At 43.9% G+C, this 21,024-nt stretch overlaps 1 long non-coding RNA gene across 1 annotated transcript; it reads left to right on the top strand.

Moving 5' to 3' along the window:
• Positions 1-17,575: 17,575 nt before the first annotated feature.
• On the top strand, positions 17,576-20,218 carry LOC132658061 (uncharacterized). The gene is made up of 2 exons (XR_009597067.1): positions 17,576-17,797; positions 19,426-20,218. It is a non-coding gene; the product is annotated as an uncharacterized LOC132658061 (long non-coding RNA).
• Positions 20,219-21,024: the final 806 nt, after the last annotated feature.

Below are 21,024 nucleotides of genomic sequence, written 5' to 3'. Positions count from 1 at the left end.
TTCTCACTCCCTCAATCTTTGCTTCCATTAACTTTTAAAAGTTTTGTGGTTGTCGCTGGTAAGATATGCTAAAACACAATAAAATGTTTTCAGATTTAATTTAAAGAAAGAAAACAACATGCATTCATTTCCTATGGCTGCTGTAACAAACGATCGCAAACTCGGTGGCTTAACACTTTGACACATGTATTCTCTGAGAGTTCTGGAGGCCAGAAGTTCAGAATCGGTTTTACTGGGCTCAAGGGAAGGTGTCTCTGGGGAAGGAATATGTTTCCTTGCCTTTTGTAGCTTTTGGTGGCTGCGGGCATTTCTTGGTCCATGGCCCTCTTCCTCGTTCTTCAAAGCCAGCAGTTTAACCTCCTCACATCTTGCTTGTGCCATCCTCACTTCTCCTACTTTCTCTTCTCTGTCACACCCTCCTCTGCCTGCCTCTCAGAAGGGCGTTGGAGATTAATCAGCCCACCTGAATGTTCCAGGATAATCTCTCCATTGCAAAGTCTTTAATCACATCTACTAAACCCCCTTTCTCTATAATGGGCTCAGTTGGTAAAGAATCTGCCTGCAATGCAGGAGACCCAGGTTTGATCTCTGGGTTGGGAAGATCCCCTGGAGAAGGGAATGCAATCCACTCTAATATTCTGGCCTGGAAAATCCCACGGACAGATATGTCCATGGGATAGCAAAGAGTCCAACATGACTACATGACTAACATTTTCACCCTCACTTTTTCTCTGTACTAGTCACCAGCTCCAAGGATTGAGACTTGGGTTATCTTTGGGGTCATTATTCAGACCTTACCCCAGAAAGAGTGCCACTGCTTATCTGTTTTTAAAGTTCAAAACTTTTACATCAACTATGAAACTCTGGTAAATCAATTATAATTCAATTGAAAAAACAGTTCAAAAAATTTTTTGCTAAATAATAATAATAGTAATGGTAATACTTATATAGTGCATTCTATGTGCTAGACATGTTCTAAGTGTGTGTGTGTTTAACCATTTGTTTCTCACCTTGAAGATTTTTGACTAAGTTCTATTTAGAAAGTATAAGAGACCCTTTGGCCCACCTGCGTCACACACTTCAATTTTAATTTTCTACTAGTAAAACAATTTAGTTTTCCAGTAATAGCAGTGAAATGTTATTATTGGAGCAATTGAGAGGGAAAGGGGAAGTGGAAGGATTGTCTATCCATTTGTGTTTACAATAGACATGGAATCATTTAAACTTGAAGTGCCCTGTCTATCTTGAAGTATAATTACAGGGAAGTTATAAGTCAAAAAAAAAAAAAAAAGTTGATGCAGTTGTTTAACAAAACCTAAGCTAGTTAGATAACCAACAATAAACTATATGGATACCAAGGAAGCTAAACTAGTGGGAATTGATGGCTACATGAACAAAAAATAGTCATAATAGAAAATACAACCATCTCAGAATAACACTGATGACAAGACGAGCTTTCTGAAAACATCAGGAATGCCAATACACACCTGTGGGGGTGTATGGGCAATAGTACCTTTGATACATTAACAATTATTACCTAGCAACCAGTCTACTGAATTACAGTCCTTAGCATACTGTAGACTATGCTAAATTTCATTACAAATACTGACTTTTATTAACATTATACTTAGAGGCTTACTGTAACTAGCAAGTCTTGGTAATAATCATGATGAAGACACATTTTTTTAGCCCTTTCTATGTGCAAGCACTGTGCTAAATACTATAGTGTATTAATAGGAATTAAGAGTCTGAAGCACAGAGAAGTTAAACAGCTTATTTCAAGTTACGCAGTTGAACAATAGTGGAACTGGAGGAGGAATGTTGGCAGCCCCTAAGAATTAAAATGGAAGGCTATGGAATAATTTGGAGCAATCTTCAAGAACTGTTGTTTTAGACATTTAGACCATTGCTTCTTCCAGAGCTGATGTTCAGACTCCAAGCACTTTTTCTGACGTTCGCTCAAGCCACTTAAGAATTGGATTGTCATTACTCATTTACCCATAGAATTCCTCCATTAAATTGTCAGAAAACTCATTTTATTATTTTATTTTGTAAAGCCCTAGCAAAATGTCTCACACAGAGTAAAGGCCAATACCTGTCACACTCTTACTTTAATTGTTTCACGTTGTAGAGCTGACCACCATGTTTTACTTCTCTGCTGCTCAAAAGACTTTATTTTCGTAAATATGTATGCAACATTCTAGCCATGGGTCAACCTCAGACATGGGGACAGAGTGGTGATGAACTTACAAATGATGCCTGCCCTCAATGAGTTTGCATCTACTGGGGGAGGCAGACACTGAAGGAGCCATCAAGACGATACATTGATAAGAAAAGTAGAGATGCCATCTCAGCACATGGTAAATGGGCTGATTCTAAAGAAAGGTCCAGAGGGACTTGCAGGCAAGTTTTTAAGGTCCAATACTAAAAGCTGAGTGGTGGTGAGGATGAAAGATGCAGGGAGTGATGGAGAGGCTAAAGAGTATGTCCTAGATGGGGGACAGTGTGTTGAAGGTGCAGAGATGAGAGCCCTGAAACTCATACAGATTCAAGTTCTGGAGCTACAGCACAAGAGGGAGAAAGGCCACCAAGAGGATTAGGAAAGGGCCAGCTCGTGTGGTAAGAGTATGGACTTTATCCCAAGGCACTGGGAAAGCACTAGGGGTGTTTTTTTGTTTTTTGTTTTTTGTTTTTTAACAAGGTTAGTGTCTTGCTAGGATTTACATCCAGAATGATTTCACTTGCTGCCTTGCAGGGAAACCTGTAAGAAGAAAAATGGAAGGCAGGAAGACCAGTTAGATGTTATGGTCTACCACCTAGAGGAAGTGGTCTAAGTAATGGAACATGGTGGTGGCTGGATGGAGAGGAGTTTCAGAAGCAAAGGTCTAGCCAACTGAGAAGGTCACCCAAGTTCCCAATTGAAGTATTGAAACAAGACTTTCTCCAACTGTGTGTGTCATTATTCTCACCCTCTGTGAGCTTTGGGAGGGAAGAGTATGTGGCTTTGTCTTGTTCTGATTCTAAACTCCATCCTGAAGGTCATGGGAACAGCAGCGTCTCCACAGTGAAGACGAATGGTCACCTGTGAATGGGAGGACAATTGAGGGCTGAAAACGATGATTTTCCACTAGAACTGTGCATCCCAGTCATCTATCTGTAGAGCCTAGGGCCCCATCTCAGGCCCACTGACTCATACTCTCTAGAAGTGTTTATTTTCCTTAATGAAGTATGGTTGATTTACAATATTATATTCATTTCAGAGGTGCTTTTGATACCTTTTGATTAAGAATTTTGTGTCTAGGGCAGGAAGTACTGAAGGCCTGAATAGAGCTTTTCAGAGAATATTGATGTGGAAATTAACAAGAAGGTATAATTTCCAGGACATGCAATCCACAGGATGTGACCCACAAAAAAGGCATGCTTCATTGATAAAGATATCTGCAATTGTTCTCCAGGCCTATTGCAACCTGGGCAGTGCTTTTATGAGAATGAAATAGAGCCAGCCTTCTGGGCACCAGACTTGCTTTCTGCCTCCGCAGAATAACCTCTTGTCCAGTCATCAATCGTGCGTGGAAGTCCTGGTTTCCCACCTGAAGACTGGAGACCTAGGCGTCATAGGAGGTGAACTGATGAGCAAAGAGGCTGGGAGGTTAGGTTTGGGTCGTGGTATGTCTGAGAGGTTGTAGAATATCCATCTACCTGCAGGTATAGCTGGTAAGCAAAGTGGCATGTGTGTATGCTGAGTCATTCAGTCGTGTTCTATTCTTTGTGACACTGTGGACTGTAGCCCACCAGGCTCTTCTGCCCATGCAATTTTCCAGGCAAGAACACTGGAGTGAGTCGCTGTGCCCTCCTCCAGGGGATCTTCCTGACCCAGGGATAGAACCCATGTCTCTGATGTCTCCTGCATTGGCAGCCGGGTTCTCTACCACTAGTGCCACCTGGGAAGCCCAGTAAGTGAAGTGAGGGCTACTGTTTATTTAAGACCAAAGGTAGAGCCCAGAGCTATCAGCACAGTACAAAGGCCAGGGACTTCCCTGGTGGTCCAGTGGTCAGCTCTGCACTTCAGTGCAGGGGGAGCTGATTCGATTCTGGGTCAGAGAGCTAAGAGCCCACATGCTCTGTGGCATGGCCAAAAAAATTTCTATTAAAAAAGGCCAAAGGTCAGACATTGATACTGCCAAAGGAAGATACAGATAGAAAACTGGTTTCCTGTTACTCCAGCATAACTGGTGGCAGTTACATGTACTGGGAATAAACAATCACTTAGGTAGTAATCAATAACAGAACAGCATTCCCTCCCCAAAACTTAAAAGTTAACTTCCTGAAACTTGGTCTGAAAAATGGTACAGACAAAAATTTTCTGTTTGCGTAACCTAAAGGCCTTAGGGGAAAACCAGCACAGAGGAACTGACCTTGCGGGAAGTTACAAACGCCACATTTTCTAAACTCGGACAATGGAGGGCACACTTAAACAGTCCACTGCTGACATGAAACACAGCCTGAATTAAAGGGCACAGGACAATTAACTGTCATGTAGCTCCTCTGGCTTGCTAGACACTTCTCAGGATCTCCCCATTTCATGGAGATGGTTATAAATTCACTTTATATTATTGCATGCAAGCATAAGCGCTTAGTCGCTCAGTCGTGTCTGACTCTTTGTAACCCCATGGACTGTAGCTCACCAGGATCCTCTATCCATGGGATTTCCTAGGCAAAAATACTGGAATGGGTAGCTATTCCATTCTCCAGGGGATCTTCCCAACTCAGGGATCAGACCTGGCTCTCCTGCATTGCAGGTGGGTTCTTTTCCATCTGAACCACCAGTGAAGTCCTATATCATTGCAGATGCTGCTTATTTGCATTTTAAGACATATTTGCTTTTTTTCCTGTGTCTGGTTTCCTGCTCAAGTGTCCAGGCCTTACTAATTTGGAGTTGTATTGTCCCGCTTCCTGGGATAACTCGGATGCTGATGAAGGAACCCTTGCATAATTCAAACTCCTCTACTTACAAGGTTTATGAAGACTTCATCCGAAGAGAGCAGAACCTTGCAACCTGGCTTTGTCAGTTCCTCTTAGAGGTTTCAGCTCTTTCCCTCTGTAGACATCAGCTAATAACAATCAACATTTGTTGAACATTTCTCTGTGATGAGCGTTTTTCATGTGTTGTGCTATTTACCCTTACAATAACATCGTGAGGCGGGTATTTGGTAAAGAACCAGCCTGCTAATTGCCAGTGCAGGAGACTTAAGAGATGTCGGTTTGTCCCTGGGTTGGGAAGATCCCCTGGAAGAGGGCATGGCAATTCACTCCAATGTTCTTGCCTGGAGAATTCCATGGACAGAGGAGCCTGGTGGGCTACAGTCCATGGGGTCACACAGAGTCGGCCACGACTGAAGCAACTTAGCACACGCTTAGTTGGTTTATAGTGTTGTGTTAGTTTCCGCTGTCCAGCAAAGTGACTCAATTATACATGTATACATTCTTTTTTTGTATTCTTTTCCATTATGGTTTATCACAGACTATTGAATATTGTTTGCTGTACTATACAGTAGGATTTAGGCGAGTATTATTACCATCATTTTAGAGATAGGGAAACTTAACCTAAAACGTTTGGTCAAAGTAATATCACTCATGAGTGGTAGATGTAATTTGAACGCGAGGGAAGCTGACTGTAAAGCTCTAAATGTTTTCTTTTTCAATTATTATAGAAAAATATTCATAACACAAATTAACCATGTTAGCTATTTTTAAGTGTACAGTTCAGGGGCATGAAGTACATTTACAGTGCTGTTCAGCCATCACCCCAGAGCTTTTTCACCTTTCCAAATTGATGATCTATACCCATTCAACTATAGCTCCCCTTTCCCTCTCTCCCTCACTCCCTGGAAACCATCATTCTACTTCCTGTCTCTACGAATTTGACTATCCTAGTTTTTGACTTCATATGAGTGGAGTCATACAGCATTTTCCCTATTTTATCTGGCTTATTTCACTTAACATAATGTTTTCACAGTTCACCCACGTTGTACCATGTGTCAGAATTCCTTTTTTTTTTTATGGCTGAATAACATTCTATTGACAGTATATGTGTTGTGCGGTGCTATGGCGCTCAGTCATGCCCAACTCTTTGCAGCCCCATGACCTGTATCATATACTATGTTTTATTTATCTGTTCACTTGTTGATGGACATTTGAGCTGTTTCTACCTTTTGGCAATTGTGAATAATGTTGCCGTGAACAAAGTCCCTGCTTTTAATGTAAAGTCCTAACTCTGAAGCAGGGCTCCACAAAGCAGCAATTTTGCAGCTCTGACAACTGATGAGATGAGCCTGCAGTTTCTATTATATAATCCAGAACACCCCAAACATCACAGGAGAGGAAAGGAAGGCAGGGAGGCACTATGCTGCCCTCTCCATCAATCTCCCACCAGAAAAACAGATTCCACTGTGGTTGACCTGATTCTACCTGGAATCAGTTGCAGAGGTTGGCAACACAGTCACGGTTCTGTTTCTTCTCTTTCCCAATTAAAAAAAAAAATCACCGCTATAGAAAATACCTGTTTCTAAAACTACTCTTCAGTATACTTTATATGACCATGCCATTTCAACCACACCCGTTCACCTGCCTCGTTTTCTCCTGGTCCATCCACGGGAGCTTTTGTTCATGCTGACGTTTGCATGGAAATGTCACACAATCCTCACTCTCCTTCAATCATTTTCTGTCTTGACAGATAAGGTAGAGTTTATTTCTTGGTGATTAATCAGAAAAAGGTAAAAATAAAACTTTCTCTTCTGATTCTCCTTGGTATTTCAGTTCAGTTCAGTTCAGTCCCTCAGTCGTGACCAACTCTGTGACCACATGAACCGCAGCACGGCAGGCCTCCCTGTCCATCACCAACTCCTGGAGTCCACCCAAACCCATGTCCACTGAGTCGGTGATGCCATCCAGCCATCTCATCCCCTGTTGTCCCCTTTGCCTCCTGCCCTCACTCTTTCCCAGCATCAGGGTCTTTTCAGTGCCAAACATTTTCAACATCCCTTGTCTGTCTGTCTGTCTCTCCCTTTCTCACTCCCTCCTTCAGTTTCCCCTGATGCCACTGGTTCAGAATCCCTGGAAGAAGTTAGGGAAGCGTTAGCAGTGTGCCAGGTTTGGAGACACCCCAGGGTTTCGGGAGAAGGACCCACTTGCCTTTGCTGACATCCCGTCTCCTAAAGCTGCCCTCAGATACCGTTTATTTTGCCTCTTCGTTCTCTCCCCAGCACCCAGAGCCACATTTTTTCCCCAGTGAACTCTCCACAAGATGTGAACCTAAATTCTTAAAGTTGAAGGAAAGGTATGAAAACTAAATCTGAGTCCTAGAAGCTTCCAGCTGCCATCTGTCAGCAAGGAGGTAGCTATCCCTTCTTCAGAGCTATAGAGGAAAGAACTAGTGACCAAAACTTCAAACTGACCTGAGGAAAAGTCAGGGCTTGCAGTCAGAAGGCCAGAAAGAAAGAGCATGAGGCTTTTATTGTCAGGAGTCAGAGAATGAAGCCAGCCTGAGGAAGAATCCTGTAGGGCAGGTCACCTGATGAAGGGAGACTGAACTGCGGGTTGAGGGTTGGGGCCAGAGCCCTTAACATGACTCTTCAAGTTTGGACAGGCAGGTGTGGAACCTATTAGGATGCTCCTGAAGATCTTCCGGGCTCTATCTCTCTATTTCAATCTCTCTCTCTTCTAAAAATAATTTTTAGTAATTAAAAAATATATTTCTATATTTGGCTGCACCAGATCTTAGTTTCGACGTGTGAACTCTTAGTTGCCGCCTGTGGGACCTAGTTCCCTGACCAGGGATCTAACCCAGGCCCCCTGCACGGGGAGCGTGGAGTCATCACTGGACCTCCAGGGAAGTTCCAAGAAGATCTCTCTTTGGGTAGTTTTCTATGGTTGCTCATTTTTAAGCCTAAATTGGTTATGAAGGAAAAGCCATCTTAGAAGGGTTGGTAATATTTTTATTCAGTTACTTCCATTCTTAAGGACTGGTTCTACTATGGTGAGGCTTTATGTATCTATGCACTAAGAAATCCACATTTTGGTACTAAGATCAAGTTCCCACATGCCATATGGCACAGTCAAAAAATTGAAGACTAATTTCTTTTTAAATTGAAAAAGAAAAGGATTCCTCCCTTTATCTTACAAGGCATCCCACTTTTTTTGTGTATGCCTATTTTAATGTTCTTTTTTTTTTTTTTAATTATTGCCCTAAGTTAGACATGAATGGTGATTTTCTAAGCCTCATATAACTAGAAAAGGAACATTTGGAACAGGGAAAGATGGGGGATTATTCAGGGTTTTACAGAGAGACAGAACCAACAGGATCTGTTTTCATCTATCTAAATCTATATATGAGAGAAGAGGAAACAGAGATGGATCTTGAGGAATTGGCTTATACAATTGTGGGGCTTGGAGGGACCAAAATCCTTCTAAGGGGAGGCTGGCAGGTTGGAGTCTCAAGGAAGAGTTCCAGTCCAAGTTCAAAGACAGTCTGCTAGCAGAATTCTTTCTTGCTCTGGGGAGGTCAGTCTTTGTTTTGTTGAGGCCTTCAGCTGATCTGTTGAGGCCCACCTACACAAAGCAGGATAATCTGCTTTATTCAGGTTCTATGGATTTAAATGTTAATCTCATTTAAAAAATTGATAATAACAGAACTCCAAAACAACAAAACAAAAAGTAAAACAAACCCAAAAAGTCACCCTGACAGAAATATCCAGAGTTACATTTGACCAAATATCTGGGCACCATGGCCCAGCCAAGTTGACCCATAAAATTAGCTGTCACAGTTGGGGAAAGAGAAGAGGGTAAGACATTGGATTTTAGACACAGAGCTTCACCACCTGCTGGATTGAGTAATAAACAGAGGCCTTATGGAACAGGCTTCTTAGAAATCTTTTCTAATGAGACTAGAAAACAAATAAGCTAAGCTCCCTAAATGGGAAAAGGTCAAAAGGGAGAGATGCCATTCAGATCCAGGCTGTTGATTTTTACAAGGAGATGGACAGATGGGAAGACTTCCTGCTAAGAGCATAAGGCACCTCTCTTTGGGAGGCTGGAGACAGCTTTTGAAGGAGCCTCAGAACTGCAGCCTGGCTGGAGTCTCTTTCTAGACCCCAGTGACCCCAAACTCAGCTGGTGGGCTCTTCTGTAGCTGACAGCTGCCCCCAGCAGTTCCCTTGCGGGCCCCTGCCCTCTGGGCCTCTAGCCAGAGAAGCAGGCCTGGGCCAGGAGTGCCTTGCTTGCTGCAGAGCCCCAGCTGTCCCGCCCAGGCTGCTGAGAGGCCATCCTGTCCTTGCCTTTCCTCCTCCAGCCAAGCAGCTCCTCCTCTGACGCATCGTGGCTAGTTGCTTTCCTAAATGCTTGGACGTGGTTGTGTGCATTAGACAGCATGACTCTAACGTAGTCATAGTTCAAAATCAGATATCCCTTAATTGCTGAAAATAATATCTTCTAACCACAACTGTCTTCAAAGCAAAGAACATTTTTCTAGTTTACTTCCATCACAGACACTTGAGAGGTGTTACTGAGAGAATAAACCAAAATCTGATTAGTAAAGAAAAGCTATGACCTATAGACCTATGACGGAGAAGGAAACAGCACCCCACTCCAGTACTCTTGCCCGGAAAATCCCATGGACGGAGGAGCCTGGTGGGCTGCAGTCCATGGGGTCGCTAGGAGTCGGACATGACTGAGCGTCTTCACTTTTACATTTCACTTTCATGCACTGGAGAAGGAAATGGCAACCCACTCCAGTGTTCTTGCCTGGAGAATCCTAGGTGACAGGGGAGCCTGGTGGGCTGCCGTCTATGGGGTCGCACAGAGTCGGACACGACTGAGGTGACTTAGCAGCAGCAGTAGCATAGACCTATGAAACACTTTGGAAAAGAATGCTATGTGAGAATTATAAATTCCTTGGTTGAGAACAGGTAAGAATTTAAAAACTGATATTTTATACACAATTACATAAAAATAGTTCAACAATAAAATTCAGCAACTATTCCCCTTTGCTCCCGTCACAGTGCTGGTATTTTCCTTAGGTTTATGTGCCTCTGTATTTGTCTATATCTCTGACTGCAATTTTTCAATTCCTTTAACTCTTATTTTCCTGTCCTCTTCCATCAAAAATTTTTTCATAGTCCCTGAGAACTTAACCATTCGTTCTTTCTTTTTCTTATTCTACTCAAGTCATTGTACTCATTCTCATACATTTTCTACACCCATACACAAGTTTTGACTAGAATTCCACTTAAAATTTCCAAGTGCTTATTGCTAAGTCACTTCAGTCGTGTCCGACTCTGTGTGACCCCACAGACTCCGCCGTCCCTGGGATTCTCCAGGCAAGAACACAGGAGTGGGTTGCTATTTCCTTCTCCAATGCATGCAAGTGAAAAGTGAAAGTGAAGTCGCTCAGTCGTGTTCGACTCTTCGAGACCCCATGGACTGCAGCCCACCAGGCTCCTCCGTCCATGGGATTTTCCAGGCTAGAGCACTGGAGTGGGGTGCCATTGCCTTCTCCGAGAAGTGCTTATTAGACATCTGCGTTTGCACATCCACACAGCTGGCTCTTGAAACAACCTGTCTAAACTGGTCCTCTGACCTGTCAGTGATCTCCTTCTATTGTATTGTCAACCTCTACCTGGAATATATAGAAAATCTGTAGGGGCTATAAGCAATAAGGAAACAGCAGTGGTCACCGCTGTCTGCTATCACCAGCAGAACATCTCCTTGATGAGACGGATCTGTACAGGGCGTCACGTGGCATATAATATTGATGTTCATGGTGGGGAGAGATAGAGAAGACATCACATATCAGGAGAGGGTTGCAAATCTGTTCTTTACCATTTCCAACCATTTAACTTTGGGCCAACTCCTCTATCTCACAGAACCCCAGTTTCACCAATAATTAATAAAACTGGGGAACTGAGAGCATCGTTTCAGCTAACAATAATAATAACACCCCTTTAGGAGAGAGGCAACCTGAAGGTTGCTGCTAAGTGGAAGATGACAGAGCACAAAATTGAACAAAACCCTTGTCCCCTGCTGTATAGCACAGGAAATTGCTCAATATTTTCTAACCTCCTAAATGGGAGAAGAATTTGAAAAAGGATACATGTATATGTATAACTGAATCACTTTGCTGTATACCGGAAATTAACACAACATTGTTAATCAACTGTACTCCAAGATAAAATAAAAATTTTAAAAAAGCAAAACAAAATAAACCTTGTCCCTGCCATTGAGGAGATGGTAGCATTGGAAACAGGCAGAACTGGCGCTGAGCATCCTCGTGACTGCAGGGGATAGCAACATGTCCAAGGAGAAAGTGGGAACTAGGCAACTCTTTTGTGCTAATTCCTGGAGAAGGGAACGGCACCCCATTCCAGTATTCTTCCCTGGAGAATTCCATGGACAGAGGATCTTGGCGGGCTACAGTCCATGCGGTTGCATACAGTCTGACACAACAGAGAGGCTAAAACTTCGTGCTAATTCATCTTCTGGGTATGCCTCCCGTCTCCTTGACAGTAACCAGTTCTTCTGGAAGGTGGCAGAGCCAGCATTTCCTTGGGCAAAGATGGCTCCCACAGAGCCTTCCTACTGCAGATGAGCAGCATGGGATGTGATGGGGGGGTGCTTGGCAAACGTCCAGTGAGCGATGAACATAGCTTCTGTTACACACTCAATATCCTTCAGACATCTGGATGTGATGGGATGGGCTATAGGGTCCGTGAGATATTTCCTTATGTGAGCGCCTCTCCCTAACACTTACCTTGTCATTTGGTCGTAATGAAATATGTGCTTGACAGTAGAGATGCAGACATGGAGAACAGACCCAGGACACTACAGGGGAAGGATTGAGAGAGAGAGGCACTGACACGCATACATTACCATGTATAAAATAAAGAGCCAGTGGGAATTTGCTGAACAACGCAGAGAGCTCAACCTCGCGCCCTGTGGGAACGTAGAGGGGTGGGATGGGATGAGAAGGGCAAGGTAGGTTCAAGGGGGAGAGGACATGTGCTCGCCTGTGGCTGATTCAAGCTGATGCGCGGCAGAAACCATAACACTGTGCGGCAGTTACCCTCCAGTTAAAATAATTTATGAAGAAGCCATACGAGCTTGAAATTGTCACGAAAGACTTTACTCACATCGTTCAGAGTGTCATTCTGCCACCAGGGGTATTTAATCAGCCTGATTTACAGAACTTAGCATTTTTGATTGGGGAAAGAGAGGAAATTGGAATCAGCTAAGTGCAAACAACTATTTTCAGAACATCAGTGAACTGAGGCTCATGGGCATGGTTCATATTTCAGCACCAGGAGAAGAAAATTTAAAAGAAAAGAGACACAGATATAAAGAACAGTCTTTTGGACTCTGTGGGAGAGGGAGAGGGTGGGATGATTTGGAAAAATGGCATTGAAACAAGTATAATATCATATAAGAAATGAATTGCCAGTCTAGGTGCGATGCAGGATACAGGATGCTTGGGGCTGGTGCACTGGGATGACCCAGGGAGATGGTATGGGGAGGGAAGTGGGAGGGGGTTCAGGATTGGGAACACGTGTACACCCGAGGCAGATTCATGTTGATGTACGGCAAAACCAATACAGTATTGTAAAGTAAAATAAAGTAAAAGAAAAAAATAAATAAAAGAAAATCCTACAAATAATGGAAATCGTACAGTCCTGCTGCAGTTGTCCCAGTTTTGCTGGAACCCAAGCTGATGCTTCCTCTGCTGCTCACCACCGGCTCTGGTAACCCACACTCCACATCAGGCTGCTGGCGAAATGTCCCAGGTATGGGATGCTCTTGATGAAAGAGTGACTAAATGTTTACAACAACTGTCACTTAATGAAAGCTTCATAGTGAAACACAAAACTGCATTAAGGTGAGCTGATCATGGAGCAGTGATGGAAACAACTCTTTGGTGTCATAGCAGGTCAGAAGGTGTGATAAATCAATCAGGATAGAAGTATGGGGATGAGAATTTGGAGGACAGTACTGGCTCTATTCTGAGAGTTTCTTTCTCCTGCTAAAGTTGTGCCAGATAGAAGTGTGTGTATGTGCTCATTCAGTTGTGTTCAACTCTTTGCGACCCTATGGGCTGTGGCCCGCCAGGCTCCTCTGTCCATGGGATTCTCCAGGCAAGAATACTGGAGTGGGCGGCCATTTCCTCCTCCAGGGGATCTTCCTGATCCAGGGGCTGAACTTGCGTCTCTTATGTCTCCCGCATTTGTAGATGGGATCTTTACCACTAGCACCACCTGGGAAGCTCACGTGGAAGGGACGATGAGTGAAAATTCAAAGAATGGTTTTCAGACACAGGTAGGGCATTGGGAATCCAAGGCAGGTCTCCTCGGGGGATCGGGGTGACAGAGGGTGGCAGATGAAGGCACTTTGGTGGTGCTGCTTTAAAGCAGGTCTCTGCAGGCGCAGTGTTAACTTGTACAGCCACCCCTGGTGACAGAGGAGAGGCATCCATGTTTGGGTTTGCCAGCAAAATTGTGGAAGAGAGCCAAAGCAGAAGAGAAGGAAATCACAGATGTCTGGTAGTGGCATAAGGTATTTGTTTGGGGAGGTTTCCCTCTTTCCCAGAAAGACTTGAGGGGAGGGAGCAAGAAGCCCCACCCAAGTGGAAGGGAATGCACCAAATAAATGTGTTAAATCAAATCACCGAGGAACGTCCCTGGTGGTCCAGTGGTAAAGACTTCACCCTCCAATGTAGAGGGTGCAGGTTCCATCCTGGTCAGGGAGTTAAGATCCCACATGCCTCCAGGCCAAAAGAACCAAAACACACACACAAAAGCAGAAACAATATTGCAACAAGTTCAATAAAGACTTAAAAAAATGGTTCACATCAAAAAGAATCTTTAAAAAATAGCAGATCACCAAAGTAAAGTATCCTAAATGCCTATCAGTTTACTCCCAATCTCAAGCCACTTCATCACTAAAGAGACTGTTTACTGTTCTTTTTCCAGTTTAACCTGGTGACTTGGAGATTTCACATGGCACAGTCTTGTTAGATATCAACAAAGTTTCCAGAAGCCTCTGTAAATTTGCTCTTCTGAGAAAAGACTGTGAAGATGCATATGGTTTATCTCCTGGATGTCCTTCCAAAGATAAAGTTACTGAAAGATGAAAGCATTTCCAGGATTCTCCAATAGATACTTGGCCTAATTAGGAAAGCTGTTTCCACACCTTGAATTAGCTAGGTGTGCGTTATCTGTGTATCTTTAATTGCATGAACTTCTCAGGGGTTGCTGTCCCCAATTTCTAAGCATCCTTCCCTGCTCTTACTAATAAATATACTTTTTTTTTTTTTTTTTGTGATGCTCTTACGCTCACAGAGCACATTGACCTAACTTCTTAATGGATTTCCTTCCCACCAGAAGGTATGGACTATGGTCTGTGAAAGAAGGAACTAACACTTGAGTATTGCGTTCAAGGACCAGCTGCTAATGAAACAGATGCTACCCAAACCCAGATCTCCTTCCTGCCATCAAGCCTGTATTCTCTTTTCTGTGCAGAGGAATATGATACTACCAGTGAGTGTTGTTCATGAGTCATTCGTTTCTAAAATGTCATTTTATCCAGAACTTATCAACCAAGTTGTTGAGCTAGAAAAAGGGACAGACTTCCCTCTCTCTGATTTAATGGAGAAAATCGACCCACATGCAGCCAGCAGGAAGAAAAAGTATTCTGAGAAAGCTCAGGCTGTAATGCGGGTGTTGGTGAATGTCTCTCAGAGAGAAGTTTGCTAAGACACCATTGGCTGCGGGCAATGCTGCTCCTTGCTGGTGCCTTGGGACCTGTGTAGAGTGCATGCAGAGGGCTGGCTCTGTGCGTCTGTGACCTAGATGTCTTCTTTGCTGTCTGACTTCCTCATCTGAAGGCCGGGCATGGGATAAGCAGTTCACCTTCCCTGTTGCTGAAACAGCAGCAGGCATTAAACTGTTAAACCTACCAGCCGCCACTCTTAAAACACCACACGGCAAAGTGGGCCTGGCCCATCCCTCCTGCTAGGTGACCCCCCAAACTCTGCCTTTTCTGATTTCTCTTCCGCTTCAACACTGTGTTTTGGTGTTCCCTTGAACTTTAGAAATCCATTTAAAAAAAAAAACTTATGTTTTGGCTGTGCTAGGTCTTTGTTGCTGCTTGTGGGCTTTCTCTAGTTGCAAAGAGCAGGAGTTACTCTCTGGCTGCCGTGCGGGGGCTTCTCATTTTTGTAGCTTCTCTTGTTGCAGAGCAAAGGCTCTAGCTGGGCAGGCTTCAGGAGTTGCAGCATGCAGGCTCAAGGACCCTAGGGCGCACAGCTTTCAGAAGTTGTGACATGTGGACTTAGTTGTTCTGAGGCGTGTGGGATCTTCCCAGACCAGGGATCAAAACCGTGTCCACCTCTGCATTGGCAGGTGGATTCTCTTACAGTGTGCTACCAGGGAAGTCCGTATTCACTTGAAATTGATGACCTTCCTTTGAAAACACTAGAGGCAGCCCCATGATTTCATTTGCCCCAGTCAGGGCACTAAACAAAATCCCTTTTCTCTTGTTGAATGACAGGTTTTGTATATTCCTCCAGGAATCTATCGTCTTAAAAATAACCCACTTGACTTCCATGTCATCTGAAAGTATAAAAGCTCGTAGGATTAACGTGAGTAAGAGTTTGAAACCATGGTGCCTGGTCATAGATGATTTATGGACATCTGCAAGCTAGCTTCTTCCTTTGCTGTGTTTGGAGCAAAGACTCCCTGTCAGTTCGGAGAACTCCTTAAGCGCCACCCACGAGGCACAGGACACAGAGCAGGAGAATTTCCTACCAGTTGGGTGATTACCAAGAATAATTCAAGACACTCGCTAAGCAAGGCAGGCGCCATCTTCCTGGACCTGTCATTTCAATTATCAGCTGCTTCAGTTTCTAACACACAAAAGCAGCGGTAACATATGAAACATGTACCTTTGTTTAGTAGTTAGAGCCCCTTTTGTTTCTCTGACTGTGGTTGGCTCAGTTCTCCTAATATGGTTCCGTTTGTGCAGACCATGCCTCATAGCGAAGTGGGGGCCCTGCCCTTGCAGAGGTCTCCCCCGACCTGGGCTTGTCTTCACCCTGAAGCTGCTGCCCACTGGTGAAAAGTCACAGGTTCCTTCACAAAAAGCTGGTGCTATGAAGAGCCACATTTAGACGTAGGAAGTGGCGGGGGAGGGGGGGCGTGTCCCAGACCATTTTTTTAAAAAAAATTCATTTGGTTGTGCTGGGTCTTCATTGCATCATGCAGGATTTTTAGTTGTGGCATGCAGGCTCTTAGCTACAGCATGTGGGATCTAGTTTCCTGACCAGGGATCAGACCTGGGCCCCCTGCATTGGGCATGTGGAGTCTTAGCCACTGGACCACTAGAGAAGTCCTCACAGGACCTTTTAATCGCTTGCCTTGTATCAATAACGTCTTTACATTTGTATCTAAAATAAATGTTTAAAAGCACTTCCAAGTTGCACAAACTGTTTGATCTCCCCAAGAATCGTGTTAACAGCAAGGATGATTATCCAGAATCCGCAAATGGAGAGACGTTTGGCAAAAGCTGCAGATGCAAAGGTCAGACTGTCCTTGTAATTTACTTACTCTCTTTGCGCTAAGTCAGTTCAGTCATGTCTGACTCTTTGTGACCCCATGGACCATAGCCCGCCAGGCTCCTCTGTCCATGGGATTCTCCAGGCAAGCATACTGGGGTGGGTTGCCCTGCCCTGCTCCAGGGGATCTTCCTGACCCGGGGATTGAAACTGTGACTCTTGTCTCCTGCACTGGCAGGTGGGTTCTTTACCACTAGCACCTTACTCTCTGCTGTCTATCTCCCCTCTGCTTAAATTTGACTTCCACAGGGTGGGGATCTTTATTTTTTCTCTGCTCTGACCCCAAAGCCTAGAACAGTGCCTAGTCCATGGTTGGCGCTCAATAAATACTGGTTGAATGGATGAACTGAGTCTCTCCAGGTCCAGGCTTCCTTTTTAGGCATTTTAGTTTAGGAGATTTTCACAAAGGAGTAGAGATGCCGAGAAAACCAGTGATGCTCTTGGCTGTGACTATTGGTTTCCCCAAAGGGAATTAGACGTAATCTGTTCTTCGGGCTAAGAAATGGGATGTGAGTAGTAAATGGAAAATTGGTCAATGATGGATGTGTTGCTCTCATCTTCTCCTCCTCGTTCTTTCTTCCATGCAGTCTGTCCCACAGTTGCCTGGTTTTCTCTCTGTCTCCTTGACTCTTTCCAGACTGAGCAGGCGGGGGAATGAGAGTCTGGGGTTGCCTGGTGATTTGGAGTGAGTTTTGTCTAATTAGAACAGAATCAGCAGCCCTTACCCTTCATCCCCCAAAGAATGAGGAGATGCTGGGAAGCAACAATTGCATTCCCCAAGCAGCTCAGGAAGTTTAATGCTGCTATTTTTTCCCTAAGCCTTGTAGATAATAGGAAGTGATTAAGGGAAGTGAAGCTCTTCTGGCTGACCTCACTATTGTGGTTTAACTTTGTTCTCACTTGTCTTGTTCATTGTGCTCTTCAAGCTTAATGATTTTGAATTAAGCATAATTCTTTAGCTGGACCCTTACCACTGTAATGGGTGGGGAGCGTGTTACAGTTTCACTTCGTTATCGAACTAGGTTCATACGCGAATATATCCAGAGGATGATGGGGAAAGAAAAAACAGAACCAACAAATCCTATCAGCTTTCTGCCTCTCTCCTGGAGCAGCTTTAGTCTACAGAGTCCACTTTAGAAGGAGGTAAAGCATCGTCCACTCTTGTTTCCTCATCTGTTCTCTGTTTACCCTCAAAATCTCAATTCTGCTTCTTCCTCTTTGGCCTGGGGTGCCCTTCATTTTCATCCCCCAAGGCATCTGGTTCTCCCTTGGAAGTAGTGTCAAGTTGTTATCAAACCAGGTTCGTTTGCCCAGTGTGCAGCAACTCAAAATGCCAAGATGCCAAGGTTTACAGCAAAGGAAGGGCTTATTCAAAAGGCAGCCAAGCGGGAAGATGGGAGGGCAAGTCTCAGATGCAGGCAAGGGGCTTGAGATGTTTATGGGATAAAGAAGCTGGGTGGGGGACTTCCCTGGTGGTGCAATGGTTAAGAACCCACCTTCTGATGCTGGAGACAAAGGTTCGATCCCTGGTCAGGGAAGTAAGATTCCAAATACCTCGGGGCAACTAAAGCCACGCACCACAGCTAGAGAAGCCTGCACAAAGAAGGCCCAGAGAGTCCAAAAAAAAAAAAAAAAAAGAAGAAGAAGAAGAAGCAGGGTGGTCTTAAGCATGGGGAAAGATAATGGGAAAAGTGAGGTAATTAGTATACTATACAGGCATATCTGAATTACCTGCTTCTTCATGGGATGGATGGTCATAAATGGGGGTGCTTAGCAGGTTTGAGGGTGGAGTTTTTGACCCTCTGGAATCAAAAGGTCATTCATGGGACACCTGAGTTGGTCCAGTTTTACGGTCAGTGGTCCCAACCAGTGTTGGCCAGCTCCAAATCACTAGACACAGCTGACTCCAAAATCCTGGAAAACAACTCAAGCAAACATCTTATTGTTTTGGAGACAGGAGCCTTGGAGGGCATGCAGTGGCAACAAAGCAATTACAGCTCAGTGCAGGCCGAGGGTGTGCAGAGGGGCTTTTAACAGGCTGTAAGAAAAGCTCAAGAATTCCTGTTACTCAGGAGTTTTTGTAGCTTTTATTAACCCTAGTGGGCATGGGTTCAAAGTCACAAGCAGATAATAAAGGAATGAAGGGAAAGGATCTTTCGAGATTCAGATTCCTCCTGGTAAGACTTACCATACTGTAGCTGAATTCTGAAGTGTTTTCCTTTGTCTTGTAGAGAATTCCCTTCTTTCATTTATTTAATTTTTAGAATGAGGCAGGGCCCCCACATGAGGTAGACTTGTATCCTCCCACAAGGAGAGGATGAAAAAGGAGAAAATCCCCTCCATGTATATCTGAATAAATGTAAAATCTTTAATTCTAGCAGGTAGGAGATTTCTTCAGGTAGCCAGATGTGCTTGAAAAAGACAAAGTCATGTTTCAGAAGATAAACTGCCAAGTGGGAAAAAAATATGCTAAAAAGTGTGAGGACAACAATTACAAATTGATCATGAATAAAAAAAAAAAACTTTGTCATTTTGATGAGCAGGAAAATGAAATTTTATTATTGTTTTAAGCTGCATTTCTTGGAGGCTGATCATTTTTCCACTCATCTGTTGCATTTCCTCTTTTGTGGCGTGTCTGTTCATGACTTTTCTCACTCAGAGTCTATATGTATGTGTCTGTTCCACTTAACTATGTTAGCAAGTTTTAAAGGAGACATTTGAAACTGCCTAAGGACACATATTGTCACCCTGCTTATTTAACTTATATGCAGAGTACATCATGAGAAATGCTGGGCTGGAAGAAGCACAAGCTGGAATCAAGATTGCCGGGAGAAATGTCAATAACTTCAGATATGCAGATGACACCACCCTTATGGCAGAAAGTGAAGAGGAACTAAAAAGCCTCTTGATGAAAGTGAAAGAGGAGAGTGAAAAAGTTGGCTTAAAGCTCAACATTCAGAAAACGAAGATCATGGCATCTGGTCCCATCACTTCATGGGAAATAGATGGGGAAACAGTGTCAGACTTTATTTTTTTGGGCTCCAAAATCACTGCAGATGGTGACTGCAGCCATGAAATTAAAAGACGCTTACTCCTTGGAAGGAAAGTTATGACCAACCTAGATAGCATATTGAAAAGCAGAGACATTACTTTGCCAACAGAGGTCTGTCTAGTCAAGGCTATGGTTTTTCCAGTAGTCATGTATGGATGTGAGAGTTGGACTGTGAAGAAAGCTGAGCACCGAAGAATTGATGCTTTTGAACTGTGGTGCTGGAGAAGACTTTTGCGAGTCCCTTGGACTGCAAGGAGATCCAACCAGTCCATCCTAAAGGAGATCAGTCCTGGGTGTTCATTGGAAGGACTGATGCTGAGGCTGAAACTCCAATACTTTGGCCACCTCATGTGAAGAATTGACTCATTGGAAAAGATCTTGATGCTGGGAGGGATTGGGGGCAGGAGGAGAAGGGGACGACAGAGGATGAGATGGCTGGACACGACCAAGTGACTAACACATACAAAGATATCTTAAGAGGAATGTTTAAATAAATCTTGGTATGTAATTAACAGTGGCATTTTGTGTGACCGTTACTGACTTTGTGTTTGTTTTATTGTCCTTTTAAGACTGTAGGTAAAAAGAATTTAGTGGTCTTTGTGCATGAGACATAAGAGACTTAGGTTTGATTCCTGGGTCAGGAAGATCCCCTGGAGGAGGGCATGGCAACCTACTTCAGTATTCTTGCCTGGAGAATCTCATGGACAGAGGAGCCTGGCGGTCTACAGTCTGCTGCTGCTGCTGCTAAGTCGCTTCAGTCACATCCGACTCTGTGCAACCCCATAGACGGCAGCCCACCAGGTTCCCCCGTCCCTGGGATTCTCCAGGTAAGAACACTGGAGTGGGTTGCCATTTCTTTCTCCAATGCATGAAAGTGAAAGTGAAAGTGAAGCTGCTCGGTCGTGCTGACTCTTAGCGACCCCATGGACTGCAGCCCATCAGGCTTCTCTGTCCATGGGATTTTCCGGGCAAGAGCACTGGGATGGGGTGCCACTGCCTTCTCCGGTCTACAGTCTATAGGGCTGTAAAGAGTAGGACATGACTGAAGTGACTTAGCACACATGCACAGTTAATTTACAATGTTGTGTTAGTTTCAAGGGTACAGCAAAGTGATCCAGTTACACACACACACACACACACACACACACACACACACACACACATATTCCTTTTCAGATTATTTTCCATTATAAGATATTGAATATATTTCCCTGTGCTATGCCATAGTAGGTCCTTGTTTTTTTTATTTTATGTTTAATAGTGTATATATGTTAATCTCAAACTCCAAATTTATCTCCCCAACTCCTCCTGGGGTAAT

This window comes from Ovis aries, chromosome 17, assembly GCF_016772045.2.
Source record: "Ovis aries strain OAR_USU_Benz2616 breed Rambouillet chromosome 17, ARS-UI_Ramb_v3.0, whole genome shotgun sequence".
Lineage (NCBI taxonomy): Eukaryota > Metazoa > Chordata > Mammalia > Artiodactyla > Bovidae > Ovis > Ovis aries.
This window is presented reverse-complemented; position numbering and strand designations above follow the sequence as displayed.